This window comes from Leptopilina heterotoma, unplaced genomic scaffold (assembly GCF_015476425.1).
Source record: "Leptopilina heterotoma isolate Lh14 unplaced genomic scaffold, ASM1547642v1 Lhet_396, whole genome shotgun sequence".
NCBI classification, from domain to species: Eukaryota; Metazoa; Arthropoda; class Insecta; order Hymenoptera; family Figitidae; genus Leptopilina; species Leptopilina heterotoma.
The window spans coordinates 431,027-455,066 of NW_025111061.1; the positions used below are offsets into that span (position 1 = coordinate 431,027).

The window sequence follows — 24,040 nt, forward strand, 5'->3', positions numbered from 1 at the left end:
GACCCTTTTCTCTACAGTTAGTGCAAAACCGTTCGTTTTTCGGTTCTGGACATTTATTCGCTAAGTGTCAATTAAAACATTTTCTCGTATCTATTTTAGATTTATCATTTTCGATTACCGTCCCGGAATCTTTATTTGTAGGTCGCGAATCGTTCGGTTTATTATTATTATTATTCCCGGGTTTAAAGTTTGTTTTTCTATCGTTACGCGGATTATTTTTGTAATAATCTTTCAATCCTCGGTCTAACCTTTCAAGATCAGAGAAAAGTTCATCCTCATCCTTGCGATACGCGGCGGAAGCACTAATCATTAAATCATGCGATTTTAAACCAGATAACACTTGTGTTTTGATTTGAGGAAAGGTTAGGGGTAGGTTTCTACACAGGCATATTTTATTTTGCACATAAGAAGCTAAAGTCTCGTTAGGATTTTGGACACGATTTTGCATTTTTGTAAATGCTTCAGGTATATCAATTTCGCGGAGAAGCGTTCTATAAAATGCATCGCGAAATGAACTCCAACTCGTGAGTTTCCTCTGGCGACCCAGAAACCAAGAGCGGGCAGCTCCTGTCATATTACATTTCACAGTTTACAGAATAAAATTATCTGGCCACTTATTTACACAAGCTGCCGTCTCAACTTGTTCTAACCACAATTTTGCCTCTTGAGGACCTTTTTCACCGTTAAAAGGCTCTATGGTTTTAGAAAAATCGGGCATGACATGAAATTCGCGTTGCTGTTCTCGAGATTGAATAAGTTGTTGCGATAAAGACATATTTTGTTGCAAAACTTGATTAATTAGACCTATCAATTGGTCATAGCTTGCAGGCGGAGCACCCGCAGACGGTGCAGGTTGATCGCCCAACCGAGATTGAAAATTGTTTAAAAGAGGTCTGTAGGATGGTAATTCATAACGAGGAGCAGGATCGGCTCGAGAGGGAAAAGGCATTCGAGGTACTGTATTGCGTGGTTGAGGTGCTACATGTAAATCGCGATATGGATTCAATGGTCTAATTGTTGCATTTTGCGCGTTATCGATAACAGTGCTGTTTCCAGCTCCAGCAACAAATTGACTCGTGTTTGAATTTCGATTGGATTGATTCGTTAGAGTTACATTATTAAATGACATACTACGGGTATAAAAGTTTTCGGTATTATTAAATCAAGAATTTTCGAAATTGTTAGAAGTTACAGACGCGTTAATAGTACGTTGTTGAGGTTGAAATGAAAGATTACCTGTTTCGTTTCCGACAAAAGGGGTGGAATGACAACCTTGTAAAATACCTTGTTGTCGCACATTAAGTCCTTGTTGAAATCGCTCGAAATTGTCAATGATTGGCAGCAACACGCATCTCGATGGTTCAACGGTGCGTAGTATCCTATAAAAAAAGTCTCAGGATCTCGAACTTTAATAAATCTCCTCTCGAATTTGTCTTCTTCGTCGCTTTGAATTTTCTGCTCTCGTAATGATTAACAGAATTTTACGAATCACTCTCAAGTAAATCAATTTCACAAGTTCAATTCACTTCGAACAAATGGCAAGTCGGTACAAAAAAAAGAAAATTTTTCATGTACCCCACACTTAGAATTTTAGAGCTAGTCAAAATTGTTCTTAATTGACCTGACAAAAGGTATCAAACACTCAATATTAAACAGCCTTGTGCTGAACTTAAGAATATATTTATTGAACAAATACAAAGGTCTGAATCGTTTGCTTTCCAAACCTTCTCTGCCGTTCACGGCGTCTCGCGCGTCCATCTCTCTCACAACTCACACACACGTACACTCTAGCGGAAGTTAGCTAGAAGCGCGAGATTTAAACATCAAGAAAGATAATATTGTAAAATTTATAACAATATTGCAACAAGTTCGTACTAAAAACTAAACATTTTGTCCTTTGGAATTCCATCGCTATAATGAACTGTCTCTGAGATATGCCATTTGTAACAACTGCACACACTATAACAACCGCACCTAGTCTCCCCTATCAAATATAAGTATCCAATTTGATAAACATTCTATTAATAAAAAATTTTGGTTGAAATTGTAAGGGAAATTTTTTTCATAGAAAGTAAAAGTGAAAATATTTTGCATGAAATTCAAAGTGAAACGGATTCAGAAAACGGATAGTAAAGTATAGAAACTTCTTTCTATCAAATCCAATCAAGTAGAAGTTTTCATTTTGATAGACTCTCTATCCAGAATAAATGATAGAATCTTATTCAATATGCCCAATTTTACGGATTCAGAAAACGGATTGAAAAGTATAGAAATTTTTTTCTATCAAATCCTATCAAATTTTTTAAGCAGGGTTGCGTGCCTTATATATTTATTTTATGCTGAGGTATTTAACTCGCCTGTTTAGCTTAGCTGGATAAGACGCCGGACTTTTATTCTCGGTTACGCGAGTTCTGTTCCAGCCGCCGTCGATTTTTCTCTAATATGGTTGTTTCTATTTCAGAAACTTAATAAAAAATAAAAATTGTATGTGACCTTCAAGGATAAATGTGTGTGTGTGTGTGCGCACGTGTCAAGGAGGGGAAGTGGGAGGAGGGAAGCAGAATCTATTTTTTCTTGCATTCGCCTAACTTTTTGATTTTCTTGAACAGTTCCCGACTTTTTCAAGAACAGTTTGCCGAGTAGTGGTGAAATAGTTATAATTTGTAGAGAAATAGTAAATGACATATTTAAACGAGGCAACCTTTAGTTATCTGTGTACTACTTTCCGTATCCAAGAGTTAAGAACGAAGTTCCCGAATAATCCTCAAACTTTTTTTCCGTGTAGCATATATCTAGGCTTCCATTAAATTTTTCTACCTGGGTGCTGCACTCTGCTGGCCAAGTTTGACTGTGAGGATCCCCATTAATAATTAATATTGAAAACCGCACTGAGAAAAATGGAGTTTGAAAAACTGGGAGTCAATATTAAAAAAATAGGACTCAGTCCAGTAAAAGTACATTAATTCATTTTCATCAAGCATCTTAGGGTGATACGTATAGTGTATACAGGGCCTTAGTTCCAAATTTCACTTTAAAGAGCCTTGAAAAGCAGGCAAAGATTATAAGGTGCACTGCAGTGTGCTTAGTAGAACAAAGGGACTTAGTCCTCTACTTCGAAACTATCACAATAAAGGAAGTAATAACGTTACGCAGCACAGTGGGACCAAACTGCAATTTACTGTTCATAATTTCAATTTGTCTATATTTATTCTTTATTGCAAAGTTTAACAAAAGCATCTATTGTTAAGAAAAAGTTATCTCCAGCCTCTATAATCGAATGGCACGTGCTAAAAACTTTTAAGCAACACACCTAGAGTAATCTGTAAATTGTAAAAAATTTGTGCAGGTAAATATTCGAATGTTATAAACAATTTATATTAACAAATAATTAAGTTTACAACTGTAATGATATGATTTTTTTTGCTACGGAATTCGCTCGCCGGATGGAGTTCGGGTACCTATCGTAGTTTCTTTAACTAATAATTAGTAAATCTTAGGTTGAGCATTACGTAATTATAATTTGTGCTGTGAAATCGAGGAGAGGTGTAGTCAGTAACGAGTCTCAATTTAAACCTTCGAAAGTGAATATATTGTAAATCAAAAGAAAATATTTAACAAACAATAAAAATAAGAAATATAAGAAAACAATAAATATAAAGATAGTGAAACATAAAATAGTATGAAATGTAACTTAACATTTGTTTCTCGTCGAAAGAAATACTTTAGTTAACATTATAAATTCATTTAAACAAATAATACTAATTCTTATAATTATCGGTTCTCGCGGAGTTAAGTCAATACTTTGTTCGCATTAGATTTCAGTAACAAGTAATTCGCGCTTCAGTTTGCATTTCCGATGCAGGGATTTAATTCATATTCGCGAGACAGTTCTAGAATAGGTTTCCACGTTACGCGAGTCCGACGATGCCTATGGCGCGCGTGCTTGTCAACTTTCCACGAGAGCACCCCTGGTCAGTTGCATAGTACCTGGTAAAAGAAAGTTCGTTCGACCTAAGAGCACCTGGGTAGAACGAACATTTCCTTTGACGGCATTTTACTCACCAGAAGAGCACCTCTGTCTGAGTCTAATGCCCAAAGTGAGTTCGTACCTGTTAGGCAAGAAAAGCACCTCGAGGTGCTTTTCTTCCGCTCCAAGGCGGTAGACGAACTGACGAACTGGGATCGTGCAGCGAGGTATATCGGTTCGCTCTGCCGTGACGAGAAGAGAGCGAGTGGTGGGGGGAGCGGAGGCAGGCGACGCAAGTTTCGTGCGCGGTCGCTACTCTCTCGTAGCTCTCACGCTGAACGCGACTACGATGGCTGTGTGTGTGTGACGTATTCTATTTCTCTATATATTAATACATAGCCTATCGTTACACAACAAATTGTTCATGTGGACAAACGCTTTAATAGATTTTGATGAAATTGTATACTTAAGGGTTTTTGGGGTCGCTTATTACGAATCCAATGTTGGTTTTTCGAAATTCAATATGGCAGACCCTATATGGCTGATGCTTTTTTTAAATCGATTCAATTTGGCTAAAAATCCTTACTTGGGGGTTTTTGGGGTCGCTGATTACGAATCCGATGTTGGTTTTTTAATATTCAAAATGGCGGATGCTTTTTTTTAATCAATTCAATTTGTCTAAAAATCGTTACTGGGGGTTTTTTTGGGGTCGCTGATTACAAATATGACGTCAGATTTTTAAGAATGCAAAATGGCATTGATAATAAGATAAAAATCAAATTTAAATTATGTTTTATACGTTAATTTTTAAATTGATTTTATATACGTTTTTAAATAAAGGTTATAAAATTTACTAAATATTTTTATAGTCTTGTTTTGCCAATTTTATTCATTTATACTTATTTTGATACTAAATAATTCAAGAAATTAATAATTTTTTACTAATTGTGATTAATTTGTACACTTTAAAGTATGTTTAAATCCATCAATATATAATAAATTTTTTATCAAATTTAAAAAATATTATTGCTTTAAACAATTTTTTACATCATCGTATTTTTGAATTTTTTAAAATAATTCTGCATAGTGTAAGGATTTTTAGCACAGATTGTTAGACTTATTAGTAATTTTCGCGGTAAAAGTATGAGCTTTTTATCTTTGCCGCTAGATGGCTTGAAGCTTTTTCACCTATAATTGGGAACTATTCGTTTTTCATTAGAAGAGCTATTGCATTTGTGAATTAATAATGGAATAAATTTTGATATACTAAAAATATTAATTATACTTAAAAAACCAAAAAAACCTCTCCGAGTAACATGTTTCAAGTACATATAATCAATTTTTCAAAAAAGAGTCTTACACATTATATCATTCATTAAAAATTTTGAAAAACTAATTACAGATTCGTAATCAGCGACCCCAAAAACCCCCGAGTAACGATTTTTAGCCAAATTGAATCAATTTAAAAAAAGCATCCCGCATATTGGATCCGCCATTTTAAATATTGAAAAACCAACACCGGATTCGTAATCAGCGACCCCAAAGACCCCCGAGTAACGATTATTAGCCAAATTGAATTGATTTTCAAAAAAAGCATCCGCCATTTTGAATTTTGAAAAACCAACATTGGATTTGTAATCAGCGACCCCAAAATCCCTTAAGTATACAATTTCATCAAAATCTATCAAAGCGTTTGTCCACATTAACAATTTGTTGTAAACTTAATTATTTGTTAATATTAATTGTTTATAACATTCGAATATTTACCTGCACAAATTTTTTACAATTTACAGAGTACTCTAGGTGTGTATCTAAAAAGTTTTCAGCATGTGCCATTCGATTATAGAGGCTGGAGATAACTTTTTCTTAAAAATAGATGCTTTTGTTAAACTTTGCAATAAAAAAATAAATATAAACAAATTGAAATTTAAAATTCGGCCTCGACAAATCTCTTCCAAATTTAATAATCTTTCATTTAAAATGAAGTTCAGTAAAATCGGTTAAAAAATGAAGGCTCTAGACTATTATGAACAGTAAATTGCAGTTTGGTCCCACTGCGCGCAGGCGCGTAACCTGTCAAAATAAATATCCGACGTAACGCGAGTGTTTCCCGAGTTTTCCTTTTATTTTCAGCTAAATTTACAAATTAAAAAATAAGTACGACGTCAATATTTTTACCTCAGTTCACCTACAAGATGTTCTGAGTATTGCCAATATTTTATTTTGTCAATTGGCAATGCCATAGTGTAAGTTGTCTTTTAATGCAAGAAAGATTGAAAATCAAAGTTTTACTGTTTCAGTATTTTGTCTCGCATTTGCATAAAAATAAATTTTAAAATCAAACAAAAATATGTAATTCTTCTTTATTAATGCCCTAACAAAAATTGACTCTGATTTTCGTCAATTTAGTTAATAAATAATTAAGTGTTTACATTTACCCCGAATTTTACAAAAATTTCAAAATCTCGGGGTAAATGTATACAGTCAGTTTTAGGCGATTCAGGTGCATCAATATTTTTTTGTACCTTATAAAATTTTTCTAGGGAACTCTAGTAACAAGTTCATGCAAAAGAAATTCGTCCGTTTTACCTTTTAACAAAAAAACTAATGTTTTTCATGAAAAATAGATATTCTGTTTACATTTACCCCAATTGACCCTATTCATATTTATTAATTCACAAGTTTTATTCTTCCCACATTTTCATACTTACAATTAACAACTAAACGCATCGGAAAATCTTACAATCATACGGGATTGAACACCTACCTAACCATACAACTAAATATACGCGTAATTATAAATCGCATGCTTTTACATTAAGCCTCTCGGCTACGCAATCTATGGGGGAAATTTTTTATTCAAGTAACATCCCTTTCTAATGAAATAAATTAGATCATACGTGTATTTTACTATGAAATTAATGTAGGGGAAGTGCGCCGGTTGTGGGCACTCCTACGTAAACTTCGACGGCAAGCAGACTTTACTGATCTAAGTATTGCAAGTCGTGTTCGTTGACAATACGGACTTTTCGTATTGATAACGAAACAAATATATGGATTTGTCTAATAGCTGTGAGCATAATAAAGAAAATTTGCATTAAGTAAATAAAAAAGTAATTTTGTATTGTTCTCGAAGAGCAACATATGGGTGTAGATTCGTTTAGAAAAAAAAGGGTTTAATTTTTTTTACAGTGTTGTTCTTTATTCCGGCAAAGTCTCTTAAAACAAAGAAACTTTCATTTCTTCTTTATTTGTGTTGGTTTCCTTTAATATTTTTCCAGTTTTAGCGGATTTTTCAGGGGTGCCCACAACCGGGTACAAAAATTTTTTTGTCAAAAAATTTCCATTTCACTAAATTTCTAATAAAACTTTTTTAATTAAAGGAATCAATTTAATTCCTTCACTGACAGTCACCTTAAACTTCTAGCTTTAAATTCGTACACATATATTTGTATAATATGCACATGGACAAATGTTATGAGGCAAAAACAAAAGGGTGCCCACAACCGGAACACTTCCCTTAAGTATGAATGTCAACAATATTCATAATAATATGGAATAAAGAAATAAAAAACATTCATTTTTATTTAATATAACCTTGAAATCTTGCCTACTGGGAGACAAAAAAAAGAACAAAGATTACCCTCATCTCCAAGCTTTATTGCTAGTTCCGAAATGGTACTTCACTGAGAGAAATGGATAGTCACATTTTGATGTTAAAAAGTTTATGTTACTCGATACTATTATTATGCTACTGGCTACCATCAAAGGTGTTACAAAAATATAGTTATGCTACCCCGTACTATCAAGATGTTACTCCTTATAATCTTGATGGTAACGGTTACTATCTAGATAGCTGTCTGTATTTGTAGCATTGAAGATGGTCATCCTGACCATCATTATGTTACCTACTACTATAAATTTCTCTCCGTGTTCTTACTAATTTAATAATTATAGTTTTAACTCAAAATTTTTTAAGTACAAATATTTAAAGGTTTATTTAATTTTTGATATTACTAAAAAGTAATAATATTATTTCTCTTTTACTTTTCTTATGTTATTTGTCAAACTCAATTTTTCTATATATCGCGCTTCTTTATACGCGTTCATCTTCAATGATTCATCGTTAATGTCTTGAGTTTTAAAGAAAGAATTTTGTTACTAGTATTTATTTATTTTTAATTATTTTTTATATTTTGTTATATTTTTAGGGAGCGTTCACAAATGATGTCACGCAATTTACGGGATTTTAAACCCCCCCTCCCCCCTGTCACACAATTTCATGCAATTTCCCATGTAAAAATACATTGTGTCACGTTTAGTAGAGACCCCCCTACCCCCAAAAACGTGACATCATTTGTGAACGCTCCCTTATTTATTTTTTTAATTTATTTTGTTACTATTATTTTTACATTCTCATCACATGAGAAAGTATTAGTTTTGGTAGAAAATTGACGTTTGCTAATTTTATGAAATCTTTACGTTTTGGGGTCCCCTGAACCCGAAAAACATGGTCCGGCGATGGTGTCTGTCTGTTCGTCTGTCTGTTCGTCTGTCTGTCTGTCTGTCTGTCTGTCTGTCTGTAGACCAAAAATTTTGTTCCCACGATAACTCTTGAGAAACTTATCCGATCATTTTCAAATTTAACACACTTGAAGTTGGTGCAAAAATGAAGGCCAAGTTCGTTAACCAGCCATTTTCATTGAAAAATACAAAAACTACAGTAATTTGAAAACTTTGAAAATTTTTTTTCTTCAAATTTTCAAATTTTTTTCATTTACTTTATAATTCCAAAATTAAAATTCTAAAATTAAATTACAAAATACATTATAAAATTGTAACATCTAGTAAAAGTAATCAATTCTCATGTATGTGGGAAAAATCGAATTTTTGTCGAATTGTGAACTCATTAAATTCTTTTCGTTTTATATTATGCAATAAGCCATGATGATAGTAATGTGAAAAAGCAATATTGATCCTATGCTAATTTCGCTACTGAGTTATGAAGGGCTTGCACTAAATAGGATAATTTATGCTCTTGTTAATTCCAACGATCTAGCTACGTACACACCCGCGGCCACTTGGAGTATGCGCTTTATATTTTCATTGCGTCGAAAAAATCATATTCACGAATATTATGCAAAATGAAAATTCATTCATGACGTTAAAAGATATATATTTCATATTACCTGTATATGATAAGAAATTAACATCTTACGTAGACCAATTTACAAGAAATATCTACCTGCTTTATGCTCCTCTTAATAAAATTTACCTTTATAAATAATTTTAAAAATCCATTTCTTCCTTTTGAGAAATTTTCAAAATTAAATGAATAACAATAATTGAAAATATATTTCTTAAATGAATTAAATTTTAATTAAAAATAAACAGAAACATTGAATAGTAAATTTCTACCTATTTTCGACTTGTAGTTAAAGTAACTATTGTGTTTATTTGTCAAGTCGACTAAGAGGATATTTCCAATATACTTTACTCTATTCTCAAAGGATCATAGAGAATGAATCTCGATCATATAGACATTTGGAACGTTCAATAAGTCTCAAAGCAATAGTTCGATCCTATTCGTGTGTTTGAGTTCAAAAGTTGTCAAGTCATTCATCAAAGTTCCAAGGGGTGAATAATCCCGCTAGGGAACTTCTCTAACTGCCATCAATGTAACTAAACTATCGGTGTAGGTGCTCATGGGATTAGTAAAAGATGAACTGGACACTCCTCTCGACAGTTCGAGACCAAATTTAGTCGATTTCCGATTAAACTGTAATCGTAAGCAAATACATTAATACTGGAGTCTCTTGTTATTGACACAATTGCTCGAGGAATTGTGTTTGACGAATCATTATTTTAGTTTTATCGTTTTCTTTCGTTTTTCTGTTTAGTATGAAAAAATGTTTTTTGAAAATTGTTAAAACTTTATACTTTTGTTAACAATTGAATTGACGTGATGCCGCAAAACTGAGTTCGGATTCGAATTAAGCGATCCAAAAAACATATAAAAAACATGGTCCGATCAATACTTCCTTAAAAGAAAATTTTGTGGTCCTGTGTTATTTATAATCAGATAAACATTGACGTAAAACACAAAGTAAGATAATGAGAAAGGATATCACCAAAACAAAACTCCACAATCCAGGATAGATCTCAGATGAGGGTAGTCTTATCCGTTTTCTTGGACATTGAGTTTTTTCTCGTCAATGTCAAACTCAAATGTTGTCACACCTCTTGGAAGGTTGATGGTTAACTGAAAAGTAACTAAACTAAACCCAACAATCGCATCACCGTAGGTAGTCCAAACAAGTTGTTCATTTCATGACCATTTAGCTTCCTGAACATATAAAATATAAATTCGTGACGTAATTCACTTACAAAATTCTAGCAAACTCCATCTAAACATATGTATAAAATTAAATTTATCACATAAAATCGTGCTAAATAAATTAATTTGTAAATAATTTTATTACGAATATACTAATTATCATTTACTTTTACAGCCATTTTTAAGATGCTTGATTGGCTACCTCCTCGCGGTGCATCTTGGAAACAATATCATTAAATTCTTTATTTCAAGCTTTATTAAACAATCCACTCTATTATATTAAGTTAGAGAACGACCGACCGACCGACCGACCGACCGACTCACACCTCTTTCTATCTGTCTAACATCTATTAGAATACTTCACTCACACACATGTCCAAAAAACATTTACCCATGTATGTTACACATATACGCTAAACACATACATGTCATGTCACGCATGCGCAGTAGTATTCCATGAATGTCACGCATGCGCAGTAGTGTTCTATCAATGTTACGCATGCGCAGTAGTGTTTTATCAATGTCACACATGCATAGTAGTATTCTATCAATGTCACACATGCAAAGTAGTATTCTATCAGTGTCACGCATGCGCAGTAGTGTTGTATCAATGTTACACATGCGCAGTAGTGTTCTATCAATGTTACGTATGCGCAGTAGTGTTGTATCAATGTTATGCGTGCGCAGTAGTGTTCTATGAATATCAGGCATGCGCAGTAGTTTTCTATCAATGTTACGCATGCGCAGTAGTTTTCTATCAATGTCACGCATGCGTAGTAGTGTTCTATCAATGTCACGCATGCGTAGTAGTGTTCTATCAATGTTACGCATGCGCAGTAGTGTTCTATCAATGTTACGCATGCGCAGTAGTGTTCTATCAGTGTGACGCATGCGCGGTTCGTTGATGCACGTAGTGTCTGTTGAAATTTTTTTAAATATACGTAAATACCTCACCCGCTAATGCTGCGCTGTCTGTGTTGTAAGGGAACTTATTTATTTACTTGTGTATTTATTTATTTATTTATTTTTTTATTTATTTATTTATTAAATTTGTTTGACAGAAATCAACAATAATTTTTTAGATGGATAATCAGTGAAAAATGACTTATATATCTGTAAGTGTAATTTTCAACTGACTTTTAGTAAAATTATTTGTTTGACAGAAATTTACGATAATAAATAAATCACAATAAAATAACAATCAGTGAAGATTGACTGATATTTTAGTACTTTTCAACTGATTTTCAGTAAAATTCCACTGATTATGAATCCAAAGTCACTTTTTAAAAATACAAAATGGCGAATCCAGGATAGCGGACGAAAATGAAAGATTTAGTAAGAGAATACGTAAAAATAACATTTCGTATAATGTACAATGACAATTTTTTAAAATGTCACTTCATAATAATTTTTGTCTTATTACACAATGATTTTAAGTAAAATAATTTATATTTTTATAAATATTAATAATTTTTTACATTTTCTAACCACTATAAGGTTTTAATTTTGTAAATGTTCAAACTCTGGTTTAGAAAGAAAAATTTATATTATTATACAACTATATTGTCTAGACTTGCAAACCCAAAGTCTAGACAAATTTGTCGTAACAATATTGTTACAATATATATTGTAACGTTACAAGCCGTATCGTTTTTTTTATCCTTATTAAATTAAATTTTAATAAATTGTATTCACAATTACTATAATTAGAAGAGTATATTTCCTATTATATTTAATTATAACGGTAAAATATACATAAGCGAAATTAAAGAAAAATGAAAGGGTCATACGAGCCATCAAAATTGAACTCCCCTTTTCTTACTTAGAAAGGCATTAAGTAGTTTTGATTCTTAGTAAAATTCTATTCTATTACGCTTCTTCCAAAATACTTTTACAACTATTTTATCACAAATTCACAGAATAAATTATTGCACTAAACAAAACCGAACATATTGCAATAAGTTAGAGTTTTGCAATAGTGTCAACAAATTATAAGGAATTTACATTGCGCGTGCATCATTTTTACAACTTGAGAATCCAAATTCCATATCCTTCTTTGAACCAAAAACTTAATCGAATAAAATAATTGCCAAGTATGAACTAATGGAATAATTTCATAATTGTCCTTTTTAGCTCCATAAATTAAAAGTATCAAAGACTCTTTTAGGTTAATGACCAAAATGTAGTCTGTTGATAAAATGGAAACGTAAGCGTTTCTAAAAGATCTTTGACATCAAAGACTCTGTTGCAAATTCACATGTTGCAACCAATATAAGGAACTAAACATTTTTGCACAGTAAGAGGGTGCAATGACATTAAAGTTATTCCAACTTATAATAATTATTGGCCAATATAAGAATACGTTTCCCAATCCTTTATCCCTCTCCACTAAATTTTGACACACCCAAACCTCAATTTCAGGTATTAAAACTGATGTGTCCCAATGTAAATTGCTTCTTCGCGACAGTTAACTCCTGGAGACAGGTTATCGCGAGGTTGACCGTCTGCGAAACTCGGCCGGTTCAAGGGTTCGCCACGGGCAACCGAATTCGGGCGGACGTTAAAATAAAAAATCGCGAAGTGTTTGGAATAGAAAAGACTGAGAATTAACAGTGAACACAAAAATAAATAATGGAACAATTTAAACCTTCTCATAAATAAAATCACGATTGTCGATTACTCTCGTTCATATATTCCACAATTTTGGCAGCCCTTTCGTCACACTTTGAATTGTTTTGAACTTATGACAACGATCATAAGACAAGTCCAAAACAATAGATATTCGAATTAAATAGCCGCGTAAAGATTGAGGAATCGAAACGAGTAGAGACAAAAACAAAATATTTAAAATGAGTGCTTCAAATTGTCCCATTTAAATAAGTTGTTAATAGTGAACGTTCTGAATAGCAAAGACTGAAAATTAATGGTGAACAACACTTTAACAAATTAAAACAAATAAACAAATAGTTGCCCGTCCTAATAAGAAGGAGGACCAGCTCTAGATGACCTTTTCTCCCTTCTTTTAAGTGCGGTAGGAATTAAGGTCAATACTTCGTAAGTAACAAATAGTATCGTTTCAAAATTTAAGTAAATCCTTTTATTATGAAAATTGAATCATATTTCATCCAACTTTAGTTCATATTTTCGAAATCTGGTTTTGCGAAATTTAAAACTTGTAATAAAACTTGGTTATTTTAAATATATCATATTTGACATAAATTATTGTGATCTTTTATTTAAATAATAATGACAAGCTAGAAATTCTCTTAATAAAATTTATAAAGAGGCGAGATGTACCAAGATTAAAGAGAGATAACGACCCCATAAATTATCAAAGAATTGAACTAAATAAAATATTATAAATTCCAATTCTTTCTTTGTTACAACTCCGAAGATAGTGATTCCTGATTATAATTAATACTCATTTTTTCATTAATTTTTGTAACAATATTGGTGACGGTGACGTGCGTAAGAATAGTGCAGTAAAAATTTCAAAAAAACATTTCTCAAAAAAATTAATAAAACAGCATTTTTATATAGTTTACGAGATAAAAATTCCTGAAAAAAAGTGCTGAAATTATTTGATTGAAGAGCGATCACAAATGATGTCACGCAATTTTTCGGGATTTTATACCCCCCCTCCCCCTGTCAAACAAATTTCATGCAATTTCATATGTAAAAATACATTGTGTCACGTTTAGTCCCCCAAAAAACGTGACATCATTTATGAACGCTCCCTTGCAAATATCTTGCAAAATATTAAAAATTTTGTAAAACTTTTTGGCACACTTATTTAGGACCCTAAACACTATCAAATTACAAAGTACCTAAGTATCAAGGAATATAACCTTAAATTGAAGGGAATATTGCATTTTATATTCGGAATATTCCAGTGGAATGTTCCAGAGATCTTAAAGTAATATTAAAATGTCCGCTGCACAGGAATATTCCAAGATAAAATTTAGGAAATGTTCCACGGTTATATCGAAGTAATATTCCAGGATGATGTTGAAGGAATGTTCCACCGTAATATTAATGGAATATTCCAGGGTGATGTTGAGGGAATGTTCCCAGATAATATTGAATATGTTGAAAATACCATTGAAAATCGTTTTTACTAAAGAAAGAAGATAAAGAGAAAAAAAGTCAAATTTTTTCAAAGTATAAAATTTTGGAATATTTCCAGGGAATATTCCCTTAATATTCATTCAACATTACCTTGGAATATTCCATTAATATTACGGTGGAACATTGCCTCAACATCATCCTGGAATATTACTTCGAAATTACCGTGGAACCTTCCCTCAATGTTATTTTTGGAATATTTCTGTGGGGCGGACATTTTAATATTACTTTAAGATCCCTAGAATATTCCGAATATGAAATGTAATATTCCCTTCATTTTAAGGTTATATTCCGTGCTGCTTGGGTATAAGCAAAACCAAAATCTCGTCGGTTCATAGAGCCATGGAACGCCCCATATAGCATTTTAAGATGATTCACATTTTGGACAAGTTAAAACCTACGATATTGGCTGGTTTTAATAAAAATTTAGGGGAAAATGGGTCAAAAGTACTAAAAGATAGGCAAATATTATTTTTGAAATATCTTTTTTATTTTTTGTGTAGGGGAGCGTGGGGTAATGGGAGCTTTTAAATTTCACGTACTTAAAAGCCTTCAAATTCGCTGCAATGTCTAGAAAATCTTCTACAACCTTTGTTTATATCATTCCAAAACAAACGATTACATTCTTGACAAATTTTTAGTAAAGACAAGAGAAAATGTATTTTTTGAGTTTTCGTTGTAAAATGCAAAATATTTCTAAACATCACCATAAGTAGTTAAAATCGTATTATTTAGTTATGCTTTTTCATTATATTATAGGTGAATATGTGTAGATATATATACTTGTATAAAAATCGAGATAATAATAAAATTTGTTTATATTTTTATTTTTTTATTCAAATTTTGGCCTGAACAATTCTGTGGGGTAATGGGAGAATTTGTGTCAGCCCAAAGAATCTTCGTTACTATGTTACGGCTTTTGTTATTTCTTTCACAATTGTAAAAGATATCACCTTATGAAAAAACTTTTAATTAAAAAATAATTTTTCGTGGAAAAAATAAAATTTTTTTCAAAATTTTTTTATTCAATTAAAATTTAGGAAAAAGTTTATTCTAAGTCTAAAGTTTTGGCTTCATTGTAAGTATTAACACTTTTTCTATTGTAAAACAAAAAATATTCCTAAAAAATAGAAATTTTTTAAATTTCAAGTGAAAACTCCGAATACCCCACAAATTGGGTGATGGCAAAAAATGTATTTTTTTGAAATTTTTTTTTTCCAATTTACTTTCTCTTTTTAAGTTTCTAATTAAACATAATTAAAGATAAATAACGAAATGTGTAGCAATTGTTTAAAAAATAAAAAAGCACAAACTATTAGAGGCAAAAAAGGAGATATTTAAAAAAATCCTTTTTTCCCCACTTAATTCACATCAATATCAAACATCGGAAAAACCTCGATACATCGAAAATATTGAAATTAAAACATCGAGGTTATAAACATCGATGTTTCCGATGTCGATGTCCCATCATTACAGAAAATCCTATTAGTAAGAAAAGAATAGACGTATCTTCGCCCTTTTCTTACTAATTATCCAAAGAATCAGGCTAACCTGTTCAAATAACTATTTATTTGATACCATAAATTAAAATATTTATGTCTATTAAATATTTACTTAGTTCAAATAAATAAAAATAAATAAGTAAAAACAAATAAGTTTAAATACAACCGAACGAGCGTTAGCGAGTGAGGTATATGTCGCTAGTTTCAATAAATTCAAAAAATTAAAAAATTTTAAATGTACTTTGATGATATTGGCTAAAATCCAATCAAACATATAAAATATTTACTAAAGTTAATAATATATTCATTACTTCATTTAAGGTACAAATCTCCATGAAAACCAAATTATGATTTTTCAAAAGCATAACAATCAAAGCATACATTCTTCTTAAGGAAATTTCTTTTTGATGCAGCAAGATATATTCATAAATTAAATGTAATTATATTGCGGTTTGCAAACTTTTGCAATTCGACATGATTCGAATTTTCTGTTGTCGAGTCGATTAATGTTCGGTTCGATTAAATACACACCTCTATTTCATATGCAAATTGCTTCTTTTTTTATGATAGAATAATCATTTAAAAATATTAATATTAAATAAATTATGAAAAAATACAAAATTTGAATTTTTTGTGAAAAAGAAAAATTTCTATTAATTTTATAAATTTTGATAAAAAATATACTTTGTATACATCAATCGATTCGTTTTCTTGTCAGGAATGTAATTTTGAGAATAATTAATTAAAATACTAACAGATAAAAAAATTATTTACAAAAATACAAAAAAAATTTTTTTTTGAATTTTAAAAAAATTGTATAACATTTTTTTTTAGATATTTTTGAAAATACTTGTGTCAGATTTTAGGTATTAATGACTGCAATAAACCTGCAAAATTTCAAGACAATCCATCAAAATTTGTTTGAGATAATTTGTACACAATTTTTGTGACATACACACACACACATACACACATACACATACATCTGGACATTTGATCAGAATTGAATATACATATGTTATAGATGAAAATGAGTCCATATAACCTTCTTTTGAAAAATTGAAAATCGTCACGAATGCAAAGCTTCCTTATGAGGAAGCAAAAGGGAACAAAGTCCAAAAAAGGGGAATGGTTGAATTGGTCAGGAAAATAGAGAGAGAAGGAAAAGCGGTCTGGGTGTTTTCCAACGATTAAGGCCAGGCAGGAGGAACAAAGCGATCAGGTAAACAGAATTAGGATTGGAAACCGGTGTTCCGCGTTGATAGATAGATGATAACGAGACAGTATGGAAATTCCTATCAGTATCCTTGATGATAATTAGTAATCCAAAAGAGACGTCCCTAGAACAATAGGATATCAAACGAACACAATAATATCAGTCAGATTTTTTTCTAAATTGCAAATCATCACTATTTTCTCAGATGTACATCTTTGTGTACGTAGGACATGGGTGGTCTGTGAGAAGTGTCAGGATTGGCAACTTTTAAAATACTAAACTTTTTTCTTTTCAGACACCGCATAACTTGAAGGCAAAAAAGAGGTAGACATAACACCTAAAAAATGTCATATGAGGAGAAAACTGACATCCTTCCGAAGATTGAAGAATCAATGGATAACACTAGCATCAATTCTTTAAACGACGATTGTCTCATATTAATTTTCCAGCGTCTTCCAATCATCGATAAAATTAAAATTGAAAGAGGTAGGTAATTTGGAAATTCTTCCATTAATTTTATTTTAACTCGATTTAGTCATGTCTTTAAATTTAATAACCTAATATCCATTTAAAATTTACCTCATTTTACACAAAAAACGATTGTTATTAAAAATATAAACTTTCCTTATTCTTTATTCTGTAACTGAACTATCTAAAATAATTTATAAGGAACATGATACAGGATTCGCTATTATGAGAGTACGCATTTAGGTCGATACCCATTGTATCAGGAACTTTTCGGTTCTGGTGCATCACCTCGAATCAAGTAACCCTATGGAGGATCCTTCTCTCCAGAAGTCGAGAATCTGTTGCACTAATAGGTTTATAATCCAACATGGATCGATAAACGCGCAGTGTTGCCGTTTTCATGGAAATTTCCCGGAATCCGGGAAATTTTAACAAGCATGGAAAATTTACATGGAAATAGAAAATGAAAATAGAATGTTGGTTAATGACAGAATTATATTATAAATATAATTAAAATTAGTTATTTAATGATTTTTTTTGCTTATTAGTTAATGTTACATTATTTTTACATGTAAAGTGGAATTTCTTTGAAGATGTGCATTCGTGTAACTAATTTTTATTTTTGAGACCGAAAATTAATTTTATTAATTTTATAATTCAGAATAATTTACTACATATTTGTAAGTTTGTGTTAAAACTAAATTTTTGTTGATTCCTTCGTTTATGTTGTAATGTCGCTTATTTTACAATGTGGTGAGGGATTCCTTCTAAACGTGTGTAGTGGTGTAATTATTTATAAGGAGTGTGACTCAGGGTTAAAAAACTACTGAAAATTTCTGTCACACATATTGAAAATTTCAGTTATTTTTTAATTGGCCAATCAGTGAAAAATGACAGAAATTGCAATAATTTTTAACTGATCTTCAGTGAAATTTTACTGATTCTATTCGCGAGAATAGAGTCACTGATTCTCAGTCAAATTTCACTGATTCAGTTTTACAGAGTATAACTTGAACGTTTATGAACTGTTATGTTTTATGGTTATGTTTTCTATTTAGGATATTTACCAACAATCAGGTTCTAATTTAAAGTCTTTCTTACGAGCACAACTGCAAAGCGATAATTCTGCTGATGATTCGTCAGATGCAGATCAGCATTTTTCAGATGAATAATTGAATATAGAACGGCCTAGAAAAAGGTTAAAAGTAGACTGCGAAAATGAAAAAACGTGTGTAGAGCCAGCAACGAAAATAAAAAATAAAAAACGTCGTTATCCACAGTTATTTTCTAATTCCTTGTTTACGGGAATTCGCAGGAAATTGGCTGCAAAATTCTGACGTACAAAGCAAGTCCGAAGATGAAATGGATATTTGCAAAGTTTGCGAAAAAACTTTAATAGCACACAAAACCACGTTAATACGGCATTCAAAATCAGAAAAACATTTAATAAATATGTCTGATGTGTCAAGTAATAAGAAAATCGAAAATGTATCTGAAATCAAATTGAAAAGAGCTACAAGGAGGGCCGGAATAAAGTTAACAGGTCTGTTTAAAAAAATTACATGTAAAATTATAATGTGAAAAAAAGGAAAGTAACAACGAATAAGGATAAGCAAGAACTCAATGATACAACAAATTTTGATGCAAAGATATTCACAGACTTAACGGCAATATTTTGATGCGCGCGACACTCACACTTCGAATGCTATGCGAAGACTGACTCCGGTTCCTACCACCACTTATAGCTAGAGCGCCGAAGCAGTAGAGGGGGAAATCGAGTCCCAACAACTGGCAACGCTGCGTAGAAGGTTAACAAACAATTAAATCATAAACAAGGTCTTTTGGTGACGAACCATTTACCTTTTTTGATCATGGACACCTTAACTCTTTTATGTGCAGATTTGTTGCCTAATTCCAAAATTGCACAGCAACTATCTGTAAGGCGAACTAAAGCATCCATGTTAATGACCAAATCTTTGGGCAAAGATTTTGGTGAAACACTTTCTGCAAAGCTTTAAAAAGGCCTTCTCTATCGTGATTCATGAACATACAGATCAAGGTTCAGCAGAACAATGAACATTCACTATTACTTTTTATGACAACGTGGAATATAAAGTGAAAACAAAATTCTTTGACATGATAGAAATGCCTAGTGGAACTGCAGAAGAATTGTTTAATGGTTTAAAAGAGTTGTAGAAGAGAAAAACATACCCCTTCAAAATTTAGTGGATTATTCCTCAGACACAACCAACGTGATGTTTTGATCAAACTACTCGGTAGTTCAATTGTTAAAGCAGCTTTTACCAGATGTTGCATTTATTAAATGTACCTGTCATAGTGCAAATTTAGCTGTTTCCAACGCCCGCACAAAACTTCTTCATCAGCAAAAATTAGATGAAGATTGGCGCGCACATTGTCAAAATAACGAGGATTATGATTTGGATTCTGCTCTGCCTCCTGAAGATTATTGGCGTCAAGTTTTTCAGCTAAAAAATGCAGCAGGCACACCTGTTTTTAAGAATTTAGAAGAAGTTATTGGTCTTTTACTCGTTCAGCCATTTTCAAATATCTCCATTGAAAGATTATTTAGTCAAGTAAATCTTACTAAAACCCTGCACAGAAATAAACTTGGAAATGAAACCCTAAATGCTATTATGCTTACAAGAGAAGGGATTCAAGATGCTGGATGATTAATAAAATTCAATCCAACAAAAAACATGCTTCAAAGAAAACTGTAAAATATGACAGTTTTATGAGCGCGAAGTTTTATTGAATATTTTAATAAATATATAATATATTTTAATATATTATAATAAATATGAATATTTGTTCGTTTGTTTGGCCTAATGGTCTTAATTTTATAATGTTGCAAATAAAAAATAAAAGACTTATATGAACAAAAATATACAAATTCTTTTAATTAAAATTTCATTTTTTCCAAAAATATTTCAAATACAATACAAAATTGTGTATATTTAGCAAAGCAAATTCTTTTAACTTATTATATTAATAATTTCGTGTTGGGAAATTTCATGGAAAAATTCAAATTTGTCCAGGGAAAAATTGGGAATTTTCAACAGAACTTCCGGGAATTATTCGCTGTTGAAAACGGCAACACTGTAAACGCGTGACCCGAGTTTAGTAAACTAATTGCTACAGTGTTATAAAATATGAATGGATAGATTCGTTCTCTGATTTACACTTTTTACCATGGCAGCCCTGATCTCTAGTTCTGAATTTTTAAAAAATTTGATTCACTTACGTGTGTATATTGTTTCGACTCGCTGCGGAAAGCACAGTATAACTGGTTAGATGGTAATTATCTGGGTTCAACTACAGTTGTAGAGAGCAAAAGGAAAAACGTTAGCAAGAACTGCGAACTACAATGGTCAATGGAAGAATAAGGCTTTACCGTGGAATCCTCTGTTTCTCTACAGAAAAGAATAATCCCAAATTCAGTATTTGGAAACCCCAAACAAACACTTAATAAATAGAAACTATTTATTAAAACGCGAGAAATAATATAAAAAGCACAATATATTTATTAAATGATTGCTAACAGTAGGTATTGTAATGATTCATATCATTTTCTTACTTTTCTTTAAATCTGCCATTCCTGTATTGTTTCCCCAATTCATAATTTATAACGTTAGGGGTTAGCCTATAATAGCTACTGCGACCATCGGTCGTCAAAAGAATTATAAATTAGGGTGTTATCGGAACAGAAACATATGGTCTTATGGTTACGATAACGATTACGTGGAAATTTTCATCAGAGAGAAGCGAGCCTTCGTACACTCAAGAGATCATCGAGATCTCTTTCCGCTACTACCTGATAGAATGGACATGTTTACGGCAATTGACTTTGAAATCAACGTGAATAACGTGGTGTCGACCATGGTTAAAAACTTGGACTTCTGGAGACATATTGAATCCTACATTATTAAAATAATGGAGGATAAAGATAGAGACGTAGACGAAGTTGTCCGGAGGAATCCAGTGCTAAGCAGTGTGGGAGTGGAGGGAGGAAAACATTTAGCTTTTCCTCCCTTAATGGAAAGTTAAGGAGCAGGACAATGGGACCACAACTTGCGAAGTTCAAGGCCTGTCGGTAGTACCGCATATGGAGCAAGGGTCCAAGAGTAAGACGGGAGTGGTTTTTATTGGGACGACCAGAACAAGAGTGGTCATCAGCACATAACCTTTTGGTTTAAATTCAGGTATCTGATTTTACAGATTTTCCACTTCTGACTAAAAAAATTTAGACACGGTCACTTTGCACGTTAAGGCCCCCTTCGAATTATGCGACACTAACGTAGAATTAATGAGTTTAAACTCAGGTATCCCGGGTGCTGTATTAGCTATATTAGGCTTGCCGAACAGTTCCTGGACTTCTAAAGGATAACAGGACTCTAGAAAACTGGAGACGGATACAATGGGTATTAATATCAATTGCTATTAATACCAATACTTAGGTTGGTACCTAAGTGCCTGCTCTCTGTGGGGAAATCCAGATCGAGATCGGTTAGTTAGATTAACTGAGGCTCATTTGAACCCCGAATGACCATAACGAGTTAAAATCAAAATTAATATTTCGATTGGATTAAAATCTAAACTGTTAGATTAATTTTTGTTTTATTATTAAATTAAATTTATTTTTAGTTTGTAAACGTTCGCAAAGATTAAGTAAAAAATCTAGGAATTCTATTAAAAAGCTCAATCTTCAATCCTTATCATGGGGTTGGTTAGTTGATAAATACCAAAATAAAATATTCATTTGCAATAAAATAATGCATGATGCAATTCGTTGTGGTAATTATCTAACGGAAGACATTTTAATCTAACGACATATCTACTGCCAGGCAAAGTTTCTCGACATCATTTTCAGTACGTACTAACTTAACGTCTTGCCTTTTACTACTGAATTGTGAAAACATTGTTAAACTAGGCTTTGAGCCGTGGCTTAATGAATTTGAAGAACCGAACTTAATGGAACTTTTTAATCGAATGAAAAATCTGAAAGTTCTAAGACTTGGAGCATTTGGCAGACCATTACGTATTAGCGGAGAGTGTCTCCTTTATTTGCCCAGTGATGTTATAGAGGAAATTATTTTTGTTAATTGTCGACCTATTCAATCTAATTTGTTTTATAAGGTGAGTGTTATAATAATAACTGAAAAATAAAATTGCCTGAGACTGCAGAGGCCCATGAATATGTCTTTAATCTTAATTAGTGAAATTCGAGTGACAAAGAAGAGAATGAGGACATCAGTATCTTAAGACTGAAATTATAATACATCTTTTCTGTTTTAGGCTTTCGATGAATTTACAAATTTACACACTCTTGCCTTATTCGAATGTCATTTCAGTATTAAAGTGTCGGAATATGATGTAAAAATGTTATCGAATCTAAAAAAACTTAAACGTCTACACTACACAGTTAAACAGGGGGTATCACTTTAACTCCAATTATAGGTGTTAAAATGAGGAGCAACAAAAATAACACCAGAAAAATGAAAACACTCGACAATCATCATTTTCACACTACATTTCTAGTCATTTTAACAATTTTAAAGAGTAAACCTATCTTCAAAGAATAAAAAAAAACAATGAAATTATGTATAAAACAAAAATATAACCAAATTAGTTGACAAGCCGAGAACGCAAAAAAAAATTAAAATAGAAAAATAGACAGAATATTGCAAAAGGAGAAAGACAGCAAATAACAAAAAAATAAAGGTAACCAAATACAATATTAATTAGTAAATTCAAATTAAAAATATAATAGTACATTTTAATAAAAAAAAATTTAATTTTTGAAAGTATGGGAAAAGTATGGCAAAGTATGGGTGACGAAAAATATTAACCTTATTTAAATTTTCCAGTTTTGTAAAAAAATCTTTTCTTTTTGCAAACTGTGGGAACAGCATATAAAAGTATAAGTGATGAAAAAATCAATTTTAAGTAACTTTTTCAGTTTTAAAAAAAAATCATTTTGCGAATTGTGTAGAAAGATTGTCAAAATATAGGCGATGAGTTAAACTAAATTTTATTCAATTTTACTGTTTAAAAAAATTAATTTTTATTTCATTTTTCAGCTTTGTTAAAAAATATTTTATTTTTGAAAGAATGGGCGAAAGGAAATATTATTTTTTCATCAAATTTCACAGCTTTTTTGAAAAATATTTAATTTTTGTAAGTATGGGAAAAGTATGGCAAAGTATGGGTGACGGAGAAAATTAACCTTATTTAAATTTTCCAGTTTTGTGAAAATATCTTTTCTTTTTGCAAACTGTGGGAACAGCATATAAAAGTATAAGTGATAAAAAAATCAATTTTAAGTATCTTTTTCAGTTTTAAAAAAAAATCATTTTGCGAATTGTGTAGAAAGATTGTCAAAATATAGGCGATGAGTTAAACTAAAT

General features: G+C 31.6%; 1 long non-coding RNA gene across 1 annotated transcript; it reads left to right on the top strand.

The window, feature by feature from the left end:
• The first annotated feature begins 16,961 nt into the window (after nt 1-16,961).
• Nucleotides 16,962-23,667, top strand: LOC122506097. Its single transcript, XR_006301975.1, has 4 exons — nt 16,962-17,153; nt 17,443-17,633; nt 22,278-22,769; nt 22,929-23,667. It is a non-coding gene; the product is annotated as an uncharacterized LOC122506097 (long non-coding RNA).
• Nucleotides 23,668-24,040: the final 373 nt, after the last annotated feature.